The sequence below is a fragment of the Rhipicephalus microplus genome, chromosome 2 (genome assembly GCF_043290135.1).
Source record: "Rhipicephalus microplus isolate Deutch F79 chromosome 2, USDA_Rmic, whole genome shotgun sequence".
NCBI classification, from domain to species: Eukaryota; Metazoa; Arthropoda; class Arachnida; order Ixodida; family Ixodidae; genus Rhipicephalus; species Rhipicephalus microplus.
Genome location: NC_134701.1, coordinates 188,404,689 through 188,413,088, shown reverse-complemented (window position 1 = coordinate 188,413,088; position 8,400 = coordinate 188,404,689).

Here is an 8,400-nt window from a genome sequence, read left to right as displayed (position 1 = left end):
TGTTGTTCTGTCTTCTCTCTCGCTTAAGCCCTCAATGTTTTGGCAAGTGACATTTCTTGGATTCATGATGTTTGCTATTGTGCGGTGTAGTAGAATGTCATGGCATCCCTGTAGAAGCAGCTGGTGTATGAATCTTCTTAGTAGTACTCTATATTTGAGTACAGTCTTAGAACCAGTCGCATTTCGTCCTCAAAGGTGGATGAGTACGAGCCTGCACCAATGCACATGCGTGCTATAAATTGACATCATAAGCCGTATGGCTGGCAACTTTACTAACTGGCTGGCTAATTTTTTAGTCGAGAGTGGCAATACAGTTACACATCAATATAACAAACTTAAATATAATAAAATTTTCTCAAGGACTAGGTATTTCACTTTTGACTATTGAACTAGGAAACTATCTCGGTAGACGAAACATCACATTAAGAGACGACAAGCCATGAAAGCCTCAAATAGAACCATCAAAATAGAGCTAGTGGAACTTTTAAGGTTAATCAATAGATGTAAGATAGCCGACATCAGAAGTTATAACACGGAGAGAATCGAGCAGGCTGTAAAAAGCGGCGGAAGCCTAAAAGCTGCGACAGCAATCTTGTGCACAGGCAAAAACCGGATGTATGCATTAGGGGACAAGGAAGGCAATGTCACAACCAATTTGGATAGGATGGTCGAGGTGGCAGAGGAGTTCTACAGAGAGCTTTACAGAAGCCGAAACAAGCAGGATAATATCGTAAGAAGCAATAATAGCCCAGAGGAATTCGACGTCCTACCAGTAACGACAGGAGAAGTAATGAAAGCCGTATAAGGAATGCAAAAAGGCAAAGCCGCTTGTGAGGAGAATAAAGTAATAATGGGCGACCTGCTGAAAGATGACGAAGAGATTGTGTTAAAAAAACTGGCCGCCTTATACACGAAGTGTCTTGAAGGAAAAGGTACCGGAATCTTGGAAGAACACCAACATCATCCTAATCCATTAGAAAGGAGATGACAAGGACTTGTAAAATTACAAACTGATCATGTTAGTGTCCATTGTCGACAAACTATTTGCAAAAATAATAGCTAATTAGGGCAACATTAGAACTCAATTAACCAAAGAACCAAGGAGGATTTTGTACAGGCTGCTCCACAATGGACTATATTCATACTATCAATCAGGTGATGGAGAAATGCTTCGAATACAACCAACCCCTCTACATTGTGAGAAAGCACATGCGCCCATGCTTTCTTTCGCTTTTACAGCAGCATGGCAGCCTAGTTGCGAGGACATGTCTGTCCCTTAGAGAAACGAGACAATGAAGTCTTTTTCGAAGGGACCGGTCAACCCGCGGCCGGCGCATATTATTTCTCTTTCCCAGCACGTGAGGTGAGTTACCCTCCCTCAGCGAAAAAACCAACCCTCGTTGAGGAGACGCAAACCGAGAGGTTGGTCAAAATGAGCGTGCCGACAGCGACAGGCTCTCTGTCACTGGACTGGGACAAGAACCTCCGGGTTTCCCTGCGAGCCAAGGCAATCGACAATGAAAGGCGCAAGCGTATGCCCTTTGTTATCTTCTTAGAGCAGAGAGCTCCTCTACGCGACGTTTATGCGTTGTGGCTAATGTAGCAAAAAAGTGTTGTTCAGCTGACGTAGCCTGCTGCCATGTAGCTGCGATGACTCTAGCTACCGAAAAGGGACTTTAATTGTGCACGGTACGACTGTGCGGAGCTGGAACATTAGCTAGGCTTCTACACCAGCCATGCACAGGGCGGGCCCATAGCCTTCATAGATTACAAGAAGGCATTTAACTCAGTCGAGACATCAGCAGTAGTGCGGGTACTACGGAATCAGGGCATCAATGAAACCTACATAAATATACTGGAACAAATCTAGAGCGGATCCACAGCCACCATAGTTCTCTATAAAGAAAGCAATATAATCCCAATAAAGAAGGGTGTAAGGTAGGGAGACACAATCTCCAATGCTACTCATTGTGTCTTTACAGGAGGTTCTCTGGGCCCTAGATCGGGGAGAGTTAGGGACAGGAGTTAATGGAGTAACCTGCATCTTTGTAACCTTTGATTCACTGATGACAGTGCCTTCAAAAAAAAAAAACTCAGGTGATGAATCACAGCTCATGATTACTGAACTGGACATGGAAAGCAGAAGAGTATGTCTGAAAATTAGTATGCATAAAATAAAGTAATGCGCAACAGTCTCGGCAGAAAACAGTACTTCGTGACATGACTTGTCTTATACAGTCAGTGCGCAGGTCTGCAGTAAGAATTGCAGAATGTAGGCAGACTCTCACAAAGATAAGCTCAAACCTCATTATAACTAAGTTGAATCTTACATAAAAACAAGTTCGTTATATCCAAAAATTTGTTATAGAGCTATATTCCCAACACTATATCTATTGGAAGACTATTTTTTATTTACTTCATTATAACGAATATTTCGTTACACCCGGGTTCCTTATATCGAGGCTTAAGTGTGTGCAACTGCACATGTTACAGCATCTGGTAACGTGAAGCATGTGGTAATCTGAAGTTTTTGTAATGTGAAATTGTTTAGTTTTATGTCTTGAAACCATGATTCGATTATTAGGCAGGCCATAGTGCAGTGCCTCGGGTTGCTTTTTACCACTTGGAATATTTAAATGCTGGAAATTACATAGGCTACATTATAGCAAATACCGCACACAAGAAAAAGTGCATTCTATACTACAGAAACCACACGGTATCTACTGTCTGAACCCTTCGTCTTGCAGCAAGTCAAAGAAGGAAGCTTGGCAAAGAAAGCGCGCTCCGAAAATCAAGGCAGCACTGTGTTCATCCGTGAAGAAGCCAAGCGTGACTAGGTACACAGTTGTTTCTACAACAATATATACGCATGCGTGTCTAGGCCAGGTCGTCTACTTGCACAAACCGTCGCTGAGCACTCGACTGAAGCATGAGTATTAAGTAGCCACTTGAAGGCTGTAAGTAAACATTATTAATGCAATAGCACTAAAGAGCTTGTTTCTCAGAAATTCCGTTGTCGTCGATCGTGATTGAAAAATCATCATCTAGCTGTAACCAAATAATCGAGAAATATGCAAATAAAATGAAATTTCAAGAATTTTAGGGTTCGAGGGAACCCAGGCTGTTTGCGTGGCAAGCAGATGCTTTACCACTCAGCCACGTGTTTGCTTAAAAATAGAATGAAAATAACTTCCTCTGCTTGGAAATGCAGCAAAAATAATGATCATGCTTTACAACACACATGTCCAGTTCACAGGCTTCATAATACAACATGCAATATCACAGTAATAGGGCACGGTATAAGCATTCATTGCTACAGGGCACCTGAACATGTGATTACCATAACGAATTTGTGGTTTAAGGTAGGCCTCCCATTACAAAGGCACACGTTACTGCACGTATTCCCTGAAGACCATGTAGTGGGTGCATAGCAAGCTCGAAAACATTTCATGCGCACAACTGCTCGAAGTTTAAAGCATCCTATCCATTACACAGAATGGAGCCATATGCAAAAGCTTCACTCACACAATCCACTTTCAAGTTTATCGATTAAAATGTAGTAATCACGAATCTAAACTTCTCAAGTAACATCATACAATATAATTACTATGCACTAAGTGTTTGCAGTACTCACTTGGGACAGAGCATCACAATTTCATTCAACTCTTAAAAGCGAAACTTAAGGGTCCCCACCCCCCCTTTTTTTGCTGTGTTTTATGTTTGTACTTTAGTAAGAACACTCAAATCGAGAATTCTGAAGTTAACCAATGATTGTAACATGAATGTAATGAGTTGTTTCCAGTAAGTTGTTTTTTTTTCTTTATCTCATAATCGCTACAGCTTTAATTGAAACTGAAAATAACACTTTTTTTTAGGGTTGTAGGCAATGTCTAATAAGAAAGTGTGGTCATTATCAGTTACTCTGCTGGTCAAAAAGCGACCGAGGCTATGTTAGGCCAGCCACAGGGTGTCATGAAATTACATGGCAAAAGCAATAACACCTTTGATGTCAAAAATCTACTCACGAAGCAACATTTGCTTGAAAATTCAAAATTTTTGTGATGGGACAAGCAAATAATCTCCTGAAATTAAGCAGGGGTGCAGAATTATGTATTGTTTTTGTAGAGCTTCTTTCATGTGGTGTCTTAAAATACTGTTGTGTTAAAAAAACAAGCATTGAACTAACTGTCAACAAGAAGTAGTTGTTTGTCAGCAACTCTTGGTAGAAGGAGTTACGCAGTATGCAAGATACACATGCAGAAAACATTCCAATGTTTATTACATTTTTTGTATATTGTCGTTGAGTTTGTATTTATTATATAGAGCCTTACGTGTTTTATCTAGCTTCATGCACACGAAAAATCAAAGTGACACAACAAGTGATAATGCACTTGTGCTGGATTGAGCAAGTCTATAACAGCGGGTAAAAAGTAGCCACTCCAATTTGGATGGACAGTAAAAGTTGCAATTCTAAAATCTGTAATAATAACTTGTCCTTTTGAATTTGGCATACAAGTGCCTAGTATCAGTGATGTAGTATGTTTATCCACTTGTATTGCAGCCGGGCAGCCTCATGGTCAGTGTCCCGAGAAATTTCTGCAAGCAACGAGGCCTTCAATACCGATCGAAAGAGGAGGGATTTGTCAAATGCATCAAGAAGCACAACAAGCTGTAAAGCATACCTCAACCCTGCCCTGTCATGAATGCTGAATTGGAGTAAAAGGATCCCATGTCCTGCAATACACCGAGATGGCAGTGGGAACATTGCAACAACTTCGATTCATCTTTTTTGTCATCCTCGGAGCAGCGGTCATGGTTAGCCATTGGTCGTGCTATGAAAAGAAATACATTAGAAGGCATGCTACAAACGAGATCGTACCCATCACGTGGCCGACTCAGTCATCACAACTCAGACATAAATCCACAATGCCCAGACTGCACACAAGTGCACTGTTCACTCGCACACATGCTCTGGCAATGTCCTGCGTTACCACAGGGACCTCTCACCAGTGAGTCCGACTGGATAGAGGCACTCAGAGCCACAAAATCCAACACTAACTAAAGGTAGTCCAAAGGGCCCAAGAACTGGCGGAACGCCACCAAGTTCCCACCTCAACTCGGATGCCGCCTACAGTAGCGGCTGCTAGGATGTCCCTCGTGGACACACTGGTGGCTTAAACTCCTCAGGACCTTCTAATAAAGTTCTTGACTGACTGAAGGCATCCCCATAACACATTTTATGCTATCTCATGGCAAATTGGTATATGATCAAAGCATTGTCTTCCTGTTGTGCCAATTTTATGACTCTCTTAATTAATGCTGCTGGCTAGTTAAAAGCAGTCAAAGAAAATGCTGGTTAATTGTTTTTAACATTGCCTACACGGCCTTTGTATTTCATCTTGTCAAATCTCACGAACAATTTGCCAATTCTTTGTGAGATTTTGTACCCTTTTCAAGGCTTTTTCGACCGCACAGTAATATATATTTATATATTTAGTAACGGCGTTTATTTGCACAGCAGAGTGCAGTAGGAGAAGCAGTCAGCAGCGCCCGGCCAAGTGCAGCAAGCACAAGCTCATAATGATGACGATGCCCCTGAGGCGCAGAGCAATGCCGCCAAGGCCACTCTTCTTCACTACAATCACCCTCCGCAGAAAAAAGCGCCATCCTGGAGGATTATGGAGAAGAAACAACTAATGGGTCATAGTATGGCTTGAGACGAGAGACGTGGACAATGTCACGGCCCCGGTAGCGTAGGTCTGTGGATGGCATGATGGGCTCCATGATGTAGTTGACGAGTAACGTTTGCTCTACAACACGGTATAGTCCGAGGTTTTTGGGAACAAGTTTTGCGGAGCAACCCAGTGAGGTAGCAGGTACCCAAAGCTATACTATTGAATTAGGTGGAAAGTTGGGAGCCGAACGGTTTCCAGGTTGGCGGGATTGCTGCTGCCACTTGTCCTCTGTAGAAAAGGAGCGGGCAAGCTGGCGGCATTCTTCAGCATGTCGAGCAGCTTCGGACAGAGTTATACTTTCAGACTTATCAGGTTTCTATGGGAGAATAGTGTCTACTGTATTGGAAGGTTCTCGTCCGTATAGAAGAGAGTACAGCGAAAACCCATAGTAGCTTGTACGGCAGTATTATACACGCAGGCGATGAACGGGAAAACTTGGTTCAAATTTGAATGACCAGAGGCGACGTACATCAACAGCATATCGCCAAGAGTACGGTTGAAGCGCTTCATCATGCCATTCGTCTGAGGGTGGTACGCTGTACTTGTGCGGTGCACGATTCGGCATTCGTCGAGTAATGCCTTCAAAGCATCAGAAAGAAAGGCATGGCCTCTGTCACTTAAGAGCTGATGAGGGGCAACATGATGCAGAACAAAACGTCGCAAGAGAAACGTTCCAACATCACGGGCTGTGACATTCCACAGCACAGCTGTTTCGGCATAGTGTGTGAGATGGTCTATCGCAACAATAATCCAGCAATTACCAGCTAGAGTTGATGGTAGTGGTCCGTAAATGTCAATGCCGAAGTGATAAAAAATCTATGATAGTGCCACGCTGTGTTGGTGGCAGAAGACGAGAGCGAAGAAGTGAATAGCAGCTGTGGCTGAGTAAACAGTCCTCCACTTCGAGTTCCTGCCTATCGTTTCCTCTTGCGACAGACTGGTGGACGTGCTGGGTACTGTACTGCAACGTCTTATGCCTGCTGGTCCTGAACCAGAAGCAACCACCGTCAGTGCACCAGGGTCTGCTGACATCTATCGAAGCAGCCGCCGCCTTCAAGGACTACCACCACAGTACGGCCCCTTGGCAAGTTCCGTGAGGACAATGTTTGCCACATCCGCAACCCGAACCGAGCATGACCCACTCGCCAGCGTACCCTGTGTCATCAACACGCCTCGCACACCCAACCCATTCTATGGTGATGCCAGTGAAGATGTCGAAGACTGGCTTGACCATTTCGACCAGGTCGCTGCCATCAACGACTGGGACAATCGCCGTAAGTTGAAGAACGTGTATATCTCCCTCTTATACGCGGCAAGAGTGTGGTATGAGAACCACAAAACTTCATTCACAAGTTGGCAGGAATTCCATCGGCAGCTTCGCGAGGCGTTCAGTAACCCCGAACGGAAAGAGAGAGCGGAGCAGGCACTTTCTTCGCAATTTCAAATGCCGAACGAGAGCGTCGCCATGTTTGTCGAAGAAATGTCGCGATTGTTTCGACAGGCTGACCCCCACATGCCAGAAGACAAGAAAGTGCGCTTGCTAATGCGAGGCGTAAAGGAGCAACTTTTCGCGGGCCTTGTGCGCAACCCTCCTACGACTGTGTCCGAGTTTATACGTGAGGCCACAATTATGGAGCGCATGCTTCGGCAGCGGGTGTCGCAGTATGAGCGTCAGACGGCCATGGCCGCTGCGTGCTCGCTTGTACCAGGAGGTGATAACAGGAGGTCCTCAAAGAACTCATATGGCAAGTTGTACGCAAAGAACTTCGGAAATTTCATGCAGCGTCCCCTCCCAGTAGCGCTGCTCTTACAAACGTCGTTCGTAACGAAATCAGGCAGTTCGTTCACTCCTCATCACCATCTCAAGTCGAAGCTCCCACGCTTTCCTACGCGAATTCCCTACGCGCCTCTACGCTGTCGACGGCACATTTTGCTTATCAACCTACTGGGACACCCAGACGCTTTCCAAGTCCAGCCCATCGCCTGCCTTCTTAGGCCGATTTTCGTCCTGGCCCGCGGAAGTCCACCGTCTGGCGTGCACCCGACAATCGTACTTTGTGCTACCATTGTGGCGAAGTTGGACACATGTACCGCGACTGTTACTACCGACGAGTAGGCCTACGCGGATTCCACCGAGATGCACGTTGTCCACGCTATGGTCTATGGTGAGCACCCACAAGAAATTGCGGATTACTTGGAAGGTAGTCATCACGCTCCTGTTCCACCGTGACGACAGTCATGGTCACCATCACCCCATCTTGCTTCCAGAAGTCTTGCTTGCAATTTTTTTTTCAGTGATTTGTAACTTTGTGTCCAGTATTCCAGAAATTGAATCGTAAATTTTCCAGCATATTGTATAATTATTGCTAGCCTCGTTAATTAGCAACTTGTGTTCAAGGTTTGGTGATGATATGGTGATGTTAAATTCACCGTATTCAAATCTGGAGAAGGGGAAGCAGGGGCGTCCGCAAGCGGTGAATGAAATTACATAATTAAACAATGTGGGTGCTCTGAACCCCCCCTTTGCAAAAAGAAAAGTATTCCTGGCGCAAGCAGCCATAGCCACCTTGAGAACAGCCCCACAACAGAGCAAGATGGGTGACAACACTGTAGGCGTGATGAACAATCGTGAGCGACCGATGCCAGTCGAGGTACCGTGCACACC